The following is a 16,287-nucleotide window of genomic DNA, read 5'->3' as shown; positions in this document are numbered from 1 at the left end:
TGTGTGATTTAAAGCCACGTGATGGCGTTTGATGTTTGTAAACAGCGTGACAGAGGAGGAGACATTGATAGTTAAACTGTCCGGGACACGTTGATGAAGAGGAGGAAAGCAGAGAGAAAAGAGGTGGCCAATGCAAATCGATGGTCTCTCTCAACCAATGGCTCAACTCTCCCATCTTCAGCATCTGATTGCCCCCCCCCCATGTCATCTCTGCATTCACTTAACGCACACTGCACCAGAACTCTCCCGCTTCCTTTTTACTTGCAGATCTCGTCTCTCTCCTCACGCCCATCACTCTTACACTGTGAATATGAGACATATATATATATATCATTACGAAGCGCTTTTACAGTAAGGCGTGATTTAGATCTGGATCTTTCCTTCCATTGATTTTTATCATTCCTGTGCATAGATCTGAATAATTTGGTTTTACTCCCCAGTGTCACCAAGAGGAATAGAAAATGACTCAGGTAGTTAAATCTTCAGGCTCGTCTTAGTTTCTCCCGCATGCCATTATGGTGAAGCCATACAAGATAGCTGTATATAAAACTAGAGTACTCTTTAAAGTCTATTTTTCTACATATAGCTTTCGAAATGTCTACTCGTGGATGATTGAAAAAGTCTCACTGTCACATGTCTCTCACACAGTCGGTCAGCAGATTGACAGGTACAGCATCCAGAGTTTAACTACCCCTATGGAAAATGAGCATGTTGGAAAAACAAACAAAACACAGATGCTTTTCCAGATGTTTGGCATTTTGTGAAATGCACATATTTACTTTTGTGTTTTGACAGAGTTTTAGATGAGATGACTGATGCCAAGCTCACACCGAGTGTTACCAGTGTGCTCATTTACCTCTCTGCAAGACAGCAATTGCATGTAATTCCCAAAATGTCAGTTTATTATTTTAACGGTTCCCAACAAGGCAGCTCATGAACAAGGAAGCGAGCAGTGTGTAGGTGATGCGGCACATGCAGCTGCAGAATCGTCATGATTTGTGCACATATTTCTGATAGGAATAGAAAAGTAAGTATTAAACCCTGGGACATTTGAGCAGGAGCATGGGCATGTTGTAGCAAATGATATACTGCAGTTTGAATTCAGTGGTGTTACCCTGTTTTACAGTATGTCCAAGGGGAAAAGCACTGCTGCCACTTCTCTAGACTAATGTTTCCTAAATGATGTGTTAACCTTCATCTCCCCCCTGGGGCTTAAGGCTACAGTGGTAGAGGTTTCAGGAATGCTTCTATAGCTGTCAGCTGTGCTGTATCTTTAACCTTACTTTCAACAAGGATCATATGTGTTTGTATGCATTTGTGTATCCAAAGAAGAGTGTAAAGAACAGAGAACAGGAATCCAAGGACTATCATATGTTAAGCATTATCCCCCGAAAAGTTACGTGACTCAATATAATATCAATTAAAATGTCATTTCCTTAGGCGTGACACATCAGGCTGTTATAACACTGAATATATTACTTAGAGTAATGTTTGCTCATCTAAAAATGCATGCATGGCTTGAAATCAATTGCCTTACTTTAGTCCTTGCATATGACAAAGAGGTTCCTTATTGAAACAATTATAGTGTGTAGACCTTGTGTGTTGTACTATACTATCCTTTTGCATTTTGCAAAATTGATCTCCATTGATTGCAATGGTTTTAACTGCCCCGTTGTCCTCTGTATCTTCTGTAAGAGGAGACAGGTGGTCCTAAGATCTACTGTATGTTTGTATTTGTGAACAGCATAAAAGAGTCCTAAATGTGTCAGCTACTTTTCTTTGTATTGTAATATAGTCGTTCATGTTCACATGAAACACGGGCTCGGACTAAAATGACGTAAGCACTATTTGTACATAATATTGACTTTGTAGGTTCTCAGTCATCCAGGTCATGGTAGTCTAAGGAGCATGAAAAAACCTGGACTCCTTTAAGGTTTCTGAAGATGTTTCGTCTGTCATCCAAGTGGCTTCTTCAGTTCTAACACCAAAAGGTTTTAGAACTGAAGGTAGAGAGGTAAAGGATTTAAACCCTAGTGGAGGTTTTACCTTAAGAGAGTTGCTGACGCACTGTTGATTATGTGCATCATCACATGAGCCAAGGAGTGAAAAAGATGTGGGTCATTACCACAGGTACCACAGGTTTTGGGTGAGACCATCATGAGACCTTGCTACACCCCATCATGTGACCTATTGAAGTCAGCTAACACAAGATGTGAGTGAGGGTTGAGGAGCCTGGGTAGAGACCTCAAGACTGCATTGTACCTCTGTTTAACGATGGGCATTCACCGTGGACAAAGATGGCCCTTTTAAGGCATCAGTATACCCACTGTAATAGTTGATTTGCTCCCCACCGCAGCCTCATCAAAACCAGAAGCCATGACTTTGTGTGTTTTTTCCAGAAACTGTCAAGTTTCCAAACAGCTGCAAAATCTCCCTCTGTATATCTGTATGTCTCTGTGCTTCTGTGCTAGAATATTAATAACATGACAGTAAAAACCTGCATGATCAATCCAGCTGCAGCGGCTGCAGCGGAACGTGCCAGGTTACAAAAATCACGAGGTGCAGGACCATCCAAGTTTATATTGTGCGACACGTGTTGTGACGTCAAAATTGGCATGAGACACCCACAACACAGGCAACACTGTGAGCAGAATGGTCCCATTACTCCTCTTTTTACTCCAGACTTAATAGTGGTCAACGACCCTCCTAAGGGACACCACCCACAAGGGGTGGACTCTCCACCCTTTGGTTGTAGATCCAAAGAAGCCTCTTGGACGAGACGTGATACATTCTGACAAAACTTAAAGAAGTCCAGCTGCCTTCTGTTTTACAGCCAGATTTTATTCACTTCAGAAACAGTCAGGTTAATCACTCCACCTAATTTCCAATCCAAGCAGATCTGGATTACACAGCGGTGACTCCCCATCAGCTTATCAGCAGTTAAAATCACCACTGAGATCATTTATTTTCTGTCAACACATACTGTACTGTATTCACATTCAAAAATTTGCTAATCAGCGGTTATTTGAGTGTGAAATAGCTTAAGTAGAAAGCAACGCTTCAGTGGTCTTTACCAGTCCAATAATGAAAAACAGTTAGTTTGACATTAGAAGAAACTGGAAATGTTGTTAGCGTTGACCTTTAAAGCCGTCGATGGTGCTAATGGCATTATCATTTATTCAAGCAAATTTGTCTGTAATCACAGTATGATGCATAACACTTTGCTCTCTCCAGTTTCTGCTACGGAAGAGTGCACAAACTCTTTTGTATTTCAAGACTGTTAAAGATGCTCGTTTCAGGGGGGAAAACTGTATTATCATCAATTTGGCTGGAACACGCTGGAAATGGCTATTACCAACGGGCAGGTAAACAGCCGAGCAGCTCAGTAACAGAATGATGTATTATTTGCTCAGCTTGGCTGCTTCTGATCTTTAACAAGAGTCCAATTGTTGGCTTTGATCTGGAGCAGAATTTCCAGATTTACAAGACACATGTCCCTGTTAGTTTGTTTTTGTGTGTGTTTTTTAGGAGGGGAGCTGATAATATGGAGCAACAAATGACATTCAGCTCTCACTTTAGAAGCTGCTTTATCTGTCTGTTATTTATGTTGATCCTTAACTCGACTCATGTGAACACGACGCTACACCTTGCTGTGTCTCATGTTGCTTGCAATGTAGTGTAACATCAAGTTAATGTATGCAAATGAATTCTGTTTGCAAGTTGCACATTTATACCAATGATTGTACTTTTATATTTATTAAAAGTAAAACCTATATGAAACAAGAAAGGGTTCCATTAAACACTGATATTTACTGACATGCCTCTGACTGATTGATTTATTATCATGCTCTTCTAATCACTCCCAGCTCAGTACTCCTGGCGATTGTAACACTTAATCCATTACATATGGTATTCATTACACTGACTTTCACTCAGGCTAAAGTAATGGAATTTTAGGCATTTCTGTTTTGTTTATCACCACAAGATATTTCCAATTACAGACTTGAATCTCAGTGCCGATGTGACATGACAGCAGCATAAATTTCACTAATGACTGAAAGCCTCTTTGAGTCTTGTCTCAGTCAACTTGGCAGACTGCAGCACAGACTGCAGATATTTGCTGAGTCCAGTGATTAAATATTATAAGTCAGAAGCCTCATAAAACTAAAGCATGCCTTTTTTTTATGCACACACGTTTTTACCTTTAGGTAGAGTCAAGTTAACTTTCATAAAGAAAACCAACCAATATCATTTTTCTTTAATAATTCAATAAGCAGGACATCACAAACCCCTAACCCCGCTTTGTTATTTATAGCTAAAAACACTTACACCAGTAATTTTAACTGAATTTTGATAAAAATTTACAGGAGATTAGCAATATGTTCAGGAGGAAACATGCAGGTTAAGCTCAATAGAAATCCAAACTAAAGATGTGTGTGTGTGTGTGTGTGTGTGTGTGTGTGTGTGTGTGTGTGTGTGTGTGTGTGTGTGTGTGTGTGTGTGTGTGTGTGTGTTTCATGCCTGGCAGCCTTGATTAATTTATGGGCGAGTGCTTGTTTCCAGTGTTCTTCTTAAGACTGAGGAAATCTTCCAGTTGACACCAGATTGTTGCACTTACCACTGTTAAATGTTTGACTCAGATTTCAACAATTGTCAATTTCACACCTTTTACTCTCTGTAGACTCTTCCCGGTCCATGGATTGCAACTGCAACTTTGGACTGCAGCTTTCTTTGTGGATTCACCTGAAGAATCTCCAGGTTATGCCCTGCATGCCCCCCGTCTGCCAACCACGCCTCATTCAGTTAAACTTTCTTTCTGTGTCACACATTTTGAGTCCAGATCCCTGGTGGTTTCCTGACACTGTTGAATCCCAAAAGGGAAACAAAAACTGTATGGAACAACACGAAGACAAGCAGGGAGTAAGGCAGGAGCAGAGCCAAGCCTAAACCAAAGCAAGTAGGAGAACTCATAATCCTTAATAGCTTAAAGCCATGCACGACTTGGAGGACTGCTATGGATGGCGGAGCTGAAAGCGGGACCTTTCAGAGGCTTGTGGAAAAGGGACAAAAAGGCTAGCTTGTGTGTGGAAGCGCAACTTCAGAAGTGGAGTTCAGGGCCCAGTGAAGTCTAAAACCAAGCGCAGTCAGACACCACCTAGAATACAGTACACACAGATGCTCTTTGGGCTATGGCGTCTTTAGAGATTCTGGTCTCTTAGATGCTAGCCAAGAGCATGTTGGTGACTGATTTGAAGACCAACTTTCTGACGTGTAGTCAGTTGGAGGGCTGACCCTTGAGGGAACTGGAAGTCCACTGGGACATTCATCATAGGTCAAGTGTAGGTGTATGGTGGGCCTACTCCCATACTGGAATGAACTGGTTAACCAAGGAGCAGAAGAATCATCACATGACTCAGAAGCAGTCTGTGATTTAGAAAAAGGAAGAAAACAGTTGATTTTTAGTCAGGTACTTGTGAGCATGGGAGGCGTTGACTGCCTTAGTAGCAGACTTGTTACTGGTTGATCTCAAGTCTGAGTCAGGAAAAGCAGAAAGTTTGCTAACTCAGGAAGAATCACAGTAACAGGGTATTCATCATCTGACTCAGCCATCAGCAAAATGACAGTGAACTCTGGTACAGTCTTTGTGCCTGTGACTCTGGGTGCTCAGGAACACCTTTTGTATTGATCAGACATGAAAGCAGCCTATGCTTGTCATCGATCAGCCGATAAACAGGAATGGTGTTAATAGAAATAGAGAAGTGGTGATTGGACCAGGAACAAAAGAAGGTGAGAAAAGACAAAGAGGGTGAGGGAGAAAAGACAAAAACACTGTTTTAGGAACTGGAAAACCCCTTCACAGAATACAATAGCAGTCTTGTTTAGCTACATAGATGCTAGATAGAGATAGAAACCCGCACACAGACCACACATTAAAATCAAATCAATCTAAGTTTGTGGAGGTCTGAAGGAGCATGTGATGAAAGCAGTTTGCCTTCATTCACTTTCATAACTTCTACTTATAGTGCAAAAATATTCTGAATAACTGATCACAAGGATCGACGCATGAGAGATGGGTCATCAGCTATGACTGAGCAGTTTTCAGTTGAATTAAATTATTTATGTAGTGCAGTCCAAAACAACAGCACCTAAAACGGTGCAGTTTCAGTTGAAAAAAAAAGTTGATTGGTATATCAACAGGGACCCCAAAACTCCTGAAAAGTAGATAAAGATAGAGAGGGATCATTTTTTCACAAAAAAAAACGGCATAGAGAGTCGGGGATTGTAGAACCAGAAAGTGAGCAAGGAAAAAGAGGAACTAAAACAATGCAACGTAAGATGCAAAAGGAAAGGGGCACTTTCAAAATACGGAACACATCACAAACATTAAGTACAATTCGATAAACTCTTAGCAAAAACTCAACCAAAGGTTCATTCTAATTCATAGTTATTAACAAATCTATGGACACTTTCTTTTTATTGAGTGAACCCATAATAAACACATCAGTGAACTAATTAAAGTTTTTCTGACATCTTATCAGAAAATAGTACCAAGAATTAATAAACCTATTGAAGGGATTAAAATGGCATGAGAGCAATTTCACAGTTTGCTCTTACAAGCAATGCTGCAAAACTGCACAGAAGCTCTTCAATGGCAAAACAGGCACTCCAACTCCCATTTCAGCAACAGAAATTAGCTATTGTATTTTGAGATGTATTTCGACATTTACATTTACATAAATTCAGTTCAGTTTTATTTATATGGAACCAATTCACAACCTCAGTGGCCTAATTGCACTTTATATTGCAAGGTTAAGACCCTACAGTATTAGATGTAAAACCCCAAGAAGCAGAAAAAAAAACCCTTTGAACAAGCTTTTGGCAACATTGGGGAGGAAGAACTCCTTTCAAACAGGAAGAGACCTCCAGCAGAGCCAGGCTGAGGAAGAACTAATGCAAAGTATGCGAGAGACAAGAGAAGAGTTAATGACATACATGTATAGTAGCATATAAACACATGAGATGTAAAAAGAGGGGAATGGATAGGAAATGCTCAGTGCATTATGGGAAGTCCACCTGCAGTCTGAGCCTATAGAAACATAACTAAGGGAGAGTTCAGTGGCTCTGGACTGGTTACTTTCATACATTCTATGCCTTTGTAGTCTTGGTAACCCTCTAATTTATTGACTTCCAACTCATACATCAATCAGTGGGTTCTTGGGTCTCAGTTCAACTGCTCATCTTGAAAGCACCCACCAGTGGTTATTTTGCCTTTTTTGCTTAAAGTCACCCAGTGTTCTTGACCTCCTATGGTCTCTGGTCACCATGTCTCTGTGAATCCCTTCCCATGTAGATGTAGCTCAGTCCTGCATTCTGAGAGCAAAGTGCTCTATTGAGATAATGTGGTATGATGAGGCCTTTAAGATATGATGAGGCCTGATCATTAAGGATTTTGTATGTGAGGATTTCAAAAATCAATTCTGGACTGAACAGGGACACAATGAAGAGAAGCCAATACAGGATGAACATGATATCTCCTTCTAGTGCCTGTTAGTATTCTCACCTTGGCCTTTTGAAGCAACTGAAGGCTTTTCAAGGAGTATTTAAAACAGCCTGATAATAGCAAATTAAAATAGTCTAGTAACAAGTAACAAATGCACATATTAAGGAAGACTCTTTTACATATTTGCTTATTCACAATAAGAGACATATTCTGGTAAAAAAAACTTGAAGATTCCTCACAGCGATATTGGAGACCAAGGTAATGCCATCCAGGGAATTATTGTGCCATTTATTATGAGCCCTGTATTTGATTGGTTCGCATGTTTTTAGTTAACAGAAGGTCAGCAGTAGTTCTCTGTATGTAATTCTGATAAATTATTATTCTTGAGCTCTATGCAGCCATACTACTGAAGCAGCACAGTGGCTTCAGTAATGGGCCGATCAGGATGTTACTCATAAAGGGAAACATATAATTGCATTCATTATTGAAATGAGTCTGAACCCAGCAAATCATGCTCAAAAATAACCTACATTACCTCCCTGAAGTGGGGTTAAGAGGACTCCACATTGAGGAAATGTGCCACAAAGTCTGTGCTCGTCGCCAATTGTCTGTTCAGTAAGAAGTCTGGTTTATATTAGCAGATACATAAAACAGAACAGTACTGTTGTTGAAGCAGTTAGCACCCACCTAGAATGATTGCAGTTGTGCTTTTTGCCTCCCTTTTCTAAATCACATCGGATCACCGAGGCTTTTGTTTTGCGGGGATGTCTGCAGGATGCCAGAATTGTGCAGAAATAACTCGAGCTGCCTTCTGTGTCTTACAATAAATGAAATATAAGTCTTTTCATCTTTTTGAATTCAGTTTTGTGACCCAAAAAAGTTCTCTGATTAAGACAGTTAAGGGAATAAAAACTAATCTTTGATATCTTTTTTTGTTATCCCCTCGCCAGAAATACAAACAAACCTCTCTGTAAAACTGTGAACAGCGAGATTATCCCACAGAGTGACAGGACTGCAGCAGGCTGAAGCGTTTCCTCTGGGTCTCAGCTGGTGTCACAGACATGTGCCTCGATTCTTCCACTGCGGCAAAAAACCTGCTCATGCAGTTTTGCTGCATCTAGTCCTCGTTTTCTTCCTTCTTCTTCTCGCTAAGTTTTCAGCTACCTACTGCTACCTACTGCTGTCACATTTGCAGTCAGATAAAATGTCTCTAAATACGAGAAGACAGATTTTCCTGATAAACCCACCGCTGATGTCATTTTTCTTCACTTAACATTGTCACAAGTAATTTGCTTGGTAAGCTGTTAAAAATCCAGTCTTCTTAAAATGTTGTCAAACTAAATACACTATCCAATCAGTCTTGGCAGAAGAGAACGGTGACAGAAATGAATGCAGTCAAAGAAGGAAGAAAGTCAGTGAAACATGATGATTTAAGACTGTGGAAGCTTTAATGTACCACAGTCTTTTTCCAAATAAAAAATATATATAAAACAAGTAAACTTTACTTTTAGTATGCTTTAGTGCTCTAGTCTGAAATCAATAACTTCATAATGCTGTGCTGTGCCAAGCTGGTATATCCAAGTCTGCCATTATGCCACTGTTTTCCAAAAGCTATTAGAAATACATCAGTAATCCCCACAACATTCCCAGAGTGATAGATTCTCCCACTATGATGAATGAGGGCACTTTAATACGCAGCTGTTAAAGGAAATCATTACATCAATTTTTAATTTCATTTTTGGAATACCATCCACATCAGTCTCAACATTTAATAAGAAATTAGGTCAGAAATACAAACAATAAATAAATATCAGCCCATTAACTCTTTCAGATCTTTAAACGTTTCCACACAGAGCTCTGAGGTTTTTATACATTCATACGCTTTAAAATCAAAATGTGTTTCCCTTCCTGCTTTTTTCCCCCATTAATTTTTTTCTGCTTGTCCATTTCAGGTTTGCAGGTAGGGGGTTGGCTGGAGCCTATCCCAGCTGGCATGGGGCAAGAGGAAGGGTACACGCTGGACAGGTCACCATTCTACTGCAGAGCCAACACAGAGAGACAGACTGCCATTCATTCTCACATTCATGCCTATTAGGCCAATTTAGAACCTCAAATCAATCCACCCCGTGGATGTTTTTGGAGTGTGGGAGGAAGCCGGAGTGTAGGGAGTGAACACGGGGAGATGGATGTGAAACTTCCTGCTGTGGGGCGACAATGCTAACCACCATTCCATGCCATTCCTATGCCATCTTTTATCATATTTGTCATATTGCTCCAAATGTCAGAGAGTGACAGAACTGGACTGCTGGCAGACTGAGTGCAGAGCCTTTCTTTTGTAAGAAGTAAAATGTACTTTGACATTATCCTCCTAAAAGAATAAAGGCCTTCAATGGAAAAAATGCCAGCTATCTTGCGCCAAATATACATATCATTCAACATTACTGCGTGCGATGTGCACAAATGCACTTCATCTTTGCCGATCTGGCCTCTGATCTGTGTAAGCCTGACAGTCTTTCTTTCCTTTAGCTCGCAAGTTATAGGGCATGTTTCCTTGTGTCAACACTCGATGCCTTGCCTTTGCAACGTTTTCAATCAAATCAATAATTTAATCAAATAATTTGTGTTAATGATATAAATTCATGTACATTTTTAATTGAAATTAATGTTAGAAGAAAAGGAGAGGAATATTGCCACATCAAGGATGACTTTCAACCCAGCAGCCTCTGCTTGCCTCTTTCATGTTGGCTGCTGTTTCATTAATGTATTCAGAAAGCATATGAGGAAGCCTGTTGAAATATCCTGAGGCGCTCTAATGGTATCCGAAGAGACCATAAGCGTAACTGAATTAAAAGTATAATGTGAAAATCAAAAGTCATTGCGGAAAAGGGACATATAGATGTAGTGTGGCTGAACAGCATGAATGATGAGGCTATTACTTTATAACATCTGCTCTTTCAATTACCATTGGAAAAGAGATAAATGCTGAGAGGGGTTAATAGATAAGAAAAGCTCACCAGTTCACCCCAAGCTTAATATGATAGCTTCCTCACAATAGAACAGAGAGGTGTAACAGAGAGATATATTGCGGAAATTCTTTAGTGTCAGGTTAGACAAATGTAATAAGATAAAGTTAAGAGAAATACTAATGAAACTGCAGGTGAGAAGAAATCCGACTCAGGCATGAAGGATTAAAGTCAACTTTAAATAGCTTTTCATTAGCTTTAATGCAAAAACGAGTCTGTGCATCAAAAGGGTAATTTTACAATTTTCATGTGTAAATAGGACAGTGAGACAACTGTAGGCGTAGTTATGGGACTGGCCCTTTTAATCCCAAAGAAATAATGAGCATCCCCTGAGAAAACATTGAACCTAAAAAGGAATTAAACGATGTAGGGTTCCCTTTATTCTAGCACCAAACAGTTGCTAAGATCCAACATTTGAATTGTTAACAGGTAAAACAAATTTTCCGAAAATAATTCTTGTCTCTCCTGAAAGTCTGTGTTCAAAAGCCAATTCTTACTGACCTTTGAAGTTCTTTTTTCTATGATGGACACACCAATTTGGTCCAGTATCTTGCTCAAGGACAATTCAACAACAACCAACTTTCCAATTAGTAGACGACTAAAGATTGCATTCATCTATCCTTTCCAATTTTAGACCCCTGTTACTCTTGTTTCTTGTAGGCTGGCGCTCTGTGGTGCATTTTAGTGTCTGTCAGTTGATTGTCTCAGTTTTACAATGCAACAGCTATTGGAGCACTACAGCTGTATCTTTCTTTTAAAATAAGCCCAACTGTCAAGCTCGTGGTGTTAAAAACAAGAGGAAGGTGACAACTTTTCTTCTATCAGCTAACCAATAGAAGCAAGGAACAGAAAGATCATTTCAGGTGAAGACGCATATACAAGACTGAAGGATACCAGCTGTGTCCTTTTTACTTGTTTTTGAGGAAAAACACATTTTCGTCGCTTTATGATGGACAGTTAAAAACAAATACAAAAATTGTGAAGTGTACACAATTCTGGTTCATCCAAAGAAAAGCGGATATTCTAGTTTATTCTCTTAACACTCACGTTTTGCATGTTTTAGCTTTGTTGAGTGCATGAAAAAACCTCATTTGCAAAGACTCGTTAACTTAATCTTTCTAAATATAGACAAAACTGCACTGCACCGACGGGAGGATCTGTATCTTTTTCCATCTCTCTTTTTCCTCCATTTCACTCACAGATACCCACGTCTGGAGGAAAAGACTGCAGTCGGTGTTAAATCTGCTGACTGCACTATCACTTCACTATCAGTGACTGCCCCCACTTCAGCTCCCCCAGAGGCGGCTGAATTAATATGTGACTGAGGCTTACACAATTATGGCATTTCAGTTCGGTTCAGCGGTAGAACAAAGCTGTGCCGGGACTGCAAAAGTGGCAAAGGGCGCTAGTCATTTTGCAGCAGGACATTTAATTGGTCTCTGTGTTTTAATTTGAAGGAATGGAGGCATTAAATGAAGCGCTGTGATTATAAAAATCTGTCTAATGTTGGCTGTCAGATGAACAACAAAGCAAAAACCTATGTTTATCTGGTCAGCCTGTTAATCAGCAGAGCGCAGGAAGAAAAAGATGAGAGGAAGGAAGGAAGGAAGGAGGAGAGGAGGAATGACTGAGTTTCTGTTTCATGTAGTGTCTCTGCACAGTTGCAGCGCTGCTTGGGAATCACTCCCTCCGACTGCGTGTAACATGCTGTCCTCGTTATATTAAGAGGACTCCCGCAGAACTTCCTTTCCCAAGCAGCGGATTAGGAAAAGAAAAAGACCAAAGATTTCAAAAGTAAATAAATAATTAAAAGCACAGTAAGGAGTAAGGTGATAGTGTTTTGGCCCATGAAAGGAAAATGGGAATAGCACCAGAGAGATCTAATGAGAGTCTCTGTTCTCTCATCAGTGTTATTGCTTTTGCTCCTTCTGAGAAGTCTGTAGAGATGTTTATATGGATAATGTTGTTTTAAGCCATTTGCTTTTCATGATCTTCCTTCAATCCTCAGTTGACTGGTGCAGAATAAATGAGCGACTCGCAGCAGCATCAGATGGTATATTATTCTGACAGCCACAATTAGTAATGTCCATCGAGAGCCGCTGCTACAACCTGGCAGTGTCTTAAAACAATATATTGGAAGGAGTTTTCATTCCCAGTGCTTCTGCTGGCAATAACAGCAGATTATGTTTTACCATGTGTTCACAAAACCAAAGCAGCACATGACATTTAAGATTTTTCAAATACGATATTTTTTTTTACATTTTCACCAGAACATCTTCTCCGAGTTTCACCTGTCATGACAATCAGCAGTAAAAGTATACTCTGTCAAGCAATGCCAGTACCCAGCCAGTGAATATAGTTTTAGAGAACAACATGCTTTGTGTTTCAACTTTTTGTCATACTGCATACATGACTCAAACATCATCTTGTCATCGCCCAGAAAAGGCTGAAATAGTGAAAGAAATTCTTTCAGAGGCAGATTTATTTCTCATTGCACACTTCTGCTCACTTGCAGCTGTGTGCTGCTTCTCACAGAGGTTAGTATTGTTACGAGATTGCTACTTTTCTGTGCATAAACACACATCCAAGAAGTGGCCATTCCGAGTACAGGACTTGTAATTGCCAGCTCTTAATGATGTGGCTGTTCCCTTTTGCAGCCCCAGCTCATGATTTACGCAGATGAGGTGGGAGTATTTTACGCCATAAATCCAACCTGACGTAGCCTCACAACCATTAATCACTGAGGGCAGAATAAGATGTAACTGTCGTGGTCTTTGATTCATAAGCATTTGTAAAGTGTTCTTGTTCTTTTGTTGTTTTATTGTTTCTTTGGCCATATCTCACTATTCTTCCTCCTCATTTTTTTGCACCAGCTTTTTTAAAATGTGTAAAAATCTGAGTCCTCTCTTCTTTGAAACAACAGTAAGGTTTTATTTTTATTTTTTTTTACCCTCAAGGCTGCACTACTTTGCCACTTTATTTCCTAAAAGACTTGACACCGCTCAGACATGCGTGCTTGCAAAAATGTCATTCAGAAAGAGTCCTTTAAGAGGATTTCTGTGCTCAGACTGTAAATACTTTATGAATCTTATGTCTGTTTACGTTTTGCTCTCTGGCTCTTGTAGTGGCTCTTAGCGTTCCATAACGATCAGAGGGGAGAAAACACTTGGCAACATAAAACGCGCTTTAGCATCTACGGAAACTCAACATGTCAGCTGTAGCTGCTCTGCACTGTTGCATCAGGCTGATTAGCGTGCCTGCTGGGCAAACAGCCACTGTGGACAGAGCTGGCAGGTGCTACAGGAATGTAGTACCCTAGATGAGACTGAAGATTAACTGAGTCAGTAGTTTTGCTTTTGTAGTATTTTCTAGTTCCCCTTTTATGTTCCAAATTATACTTCCATTCAATTCGCCTGTTTCTACATCAGCAGCAGAGATTCTGTCTCATACTTTCATACAAACTTAACAATAGGCCATCATATTAGCCCTCTTATGCCACTTTGGGTGGGATTAAAGGGTGTCCTTAAAGATGCTTTGAGACCACTGGCAGGCTATACTGCTTATACATCAATCAGAACACAAGTACAAGTTACTTATACTTTGTGATAGTTTAAACTTCTGCTTATCAATTTAACATGCTGCTATGTCTTACTGGGACTATAATCCTTGTTGAGGTTATTAGACAACACCTGCTGTTAAAAAATGGAAAGAGAAGAGAATGAAAAAAAAAAAGCTTTGTTTGCTTCAGGAAATTTCTGCTCCTGTTAATTAGTTGCTTTTTTAGTAGACCGCTGCTTCCTGGAGTGCTGAAAGTTACTGAGGAAAGAGATGAGTTTTCTCCAGAGTGCAAAAGATCTTTAATTATGTACTACTTCTAACATAACTCTGCTTTAATTGTGCTAAAAGTCGCCCTGTTAATTATGTTCCCACATTGTTCCTATATAAAAGGTGGTATAGCCTACATCACATGGCACCACGTCTTTATGATGGCATGGCAATTGAATCCTGTTTACTCATTGATTAGTGTCAGTTCTCACTGAAGGGAAACTGCTCCTCAAAACATCCTCTGTGTAAGGTTTCATAATAGTATCTTAATTAGATGCTTTCTATCACCCACACACCATATGCCAAAAAGTCTTCTGTGGGTGGATGTTTGTTTGTCTTGAATGCGTAAGGCCATCCTTATTTTTTGGTGGTTGCAGCAGTATTTATTTGCACTTTGACAGAAACAGCAGTATACACAGGTAGACATTTTAATACATCATCATAATCTGGAACAATATGGCCACGTAGATGGTAATATTTCATCTGAATCATTCTGCCGAAACAAGGCTCGTGACTGTGCTCATTCCTCATCTGCTTTAAGAGTACAGACCTTGCTTTTATATGGATCAAAGTGTGTAGAATTTAGAGTGCAACCTAAAATCGTCAATCAAAATGTGTCGAACATGATGTTAGGAAATATAGTTTATGAATCCTGAATATATTTAATGCCATATTAGAGTTACATTGTAAGAATTGTATATAGAAGCTATTATGAGGCTTTCAGTATTATGCTGCTCTCTGCTGGTGGTAAATGACTAGTGCAGATTAGAGATAACAGATTAACAAAACTACAATACTAATCTGCACTCATGCAGAAAGCCTAATTTCCTGCATCGTCAGGCATTTTTGACTGCTGACTAAAAGAATAATTTAATGAGGCCCTAAAGAAACCTACTCTAAATAGGAATGCCTTAATCTTTAGGCTACTTCTGCCCACATATAACCCATGCCATAAATAATAGCAAGGTCCTATTTTATCTTTATTTTATATCCTTAGGGAGATGCTTAGTGCTTACTGCTTAATGCTTATTCTATCTTTTATGGGTCATATAACCATAACAAGCACTCTCAAAGTTCATGACCGGGAACAAAGGGAATCGTTTTTCTGTTTTCATTTAGATACAGGTCCATTTTCTCATCCATCTTCACTTTGGTCTCATTCAAACATTTTGGCATTTACATTTGGCCTAAATATATTAAAGCCAGACCTATTTAATACATTTTATAGGTCTATTTTCTATTTAATGGGTCTATTTAAGAAAAACAATTCTTTAGTACTGCATAAGTAAGTAGGCAAGGGTACATTAAGAGCAACAGGCTAGCTTAAAGTCCTTTTGTGAGAGCTCATAATGCTTATTCAAACTCAAGAGTTATTTTTAAATATTGTATTTAAACATGTATTTACTTGTGCATCTATGGAAGTAAATCTGTAAGAGTGCTGCAACAGTCATGAAAAAGAGAAAATCTCAGCAGACATGTTGTTCACTACCTTCAAGTATGAGCATGGCTATTGTGGGCCGACTGGGTGCAGGTGAACCGTGGTCCTAATGTGGGTTAGTCCATGCAAGGCACACAACAGTTTTGCCATTTAGGTCTCCTTTATGGGTTTTCAGCCAACATCATGACTGTGAGCATGCTCTGGGAAGCCTACTTATTGGGCTGCTCCTCTGGGACCACACCTGTGTCTACTGCCCAAAAGGTCATGTTTGCTGGAGTACGACTCCCAAAGAGCAGCTAGATCCCCACACATGAACAAGCATAAGCCTAAGTATATCTAAACATTGTGTTTCAAACTGTGTATGCATGTTGTAGATGTGCAGATGTAGTTGTTTTCTTTGTCTGCACTAATTTTACATCTCATTCTGATTACTCTCTGAGAGCAAAGGAACATCTGGAGCTCTTGGGTTCAGTAACCCTTGCAGAACTACTTCATGTGAC

This window comes from Neolamprologus brichardi, chromosome 13, assembly GCF_056152115.1.
Source record: "Neolamprologus brichardi isolate AB-2024 chromosome 13, ASM5615211v1, whole genome shotgun sequence".
NCBI classification, from domain to species: Eukaryota; Metazoa; Chordata; class Actinopteri; order Cichliformes; family Cichlidae; genus Neolamprologus; species Neolamprologus brichardi.
Note: the sequence above shows the minus strand (reverse complement) of the source record.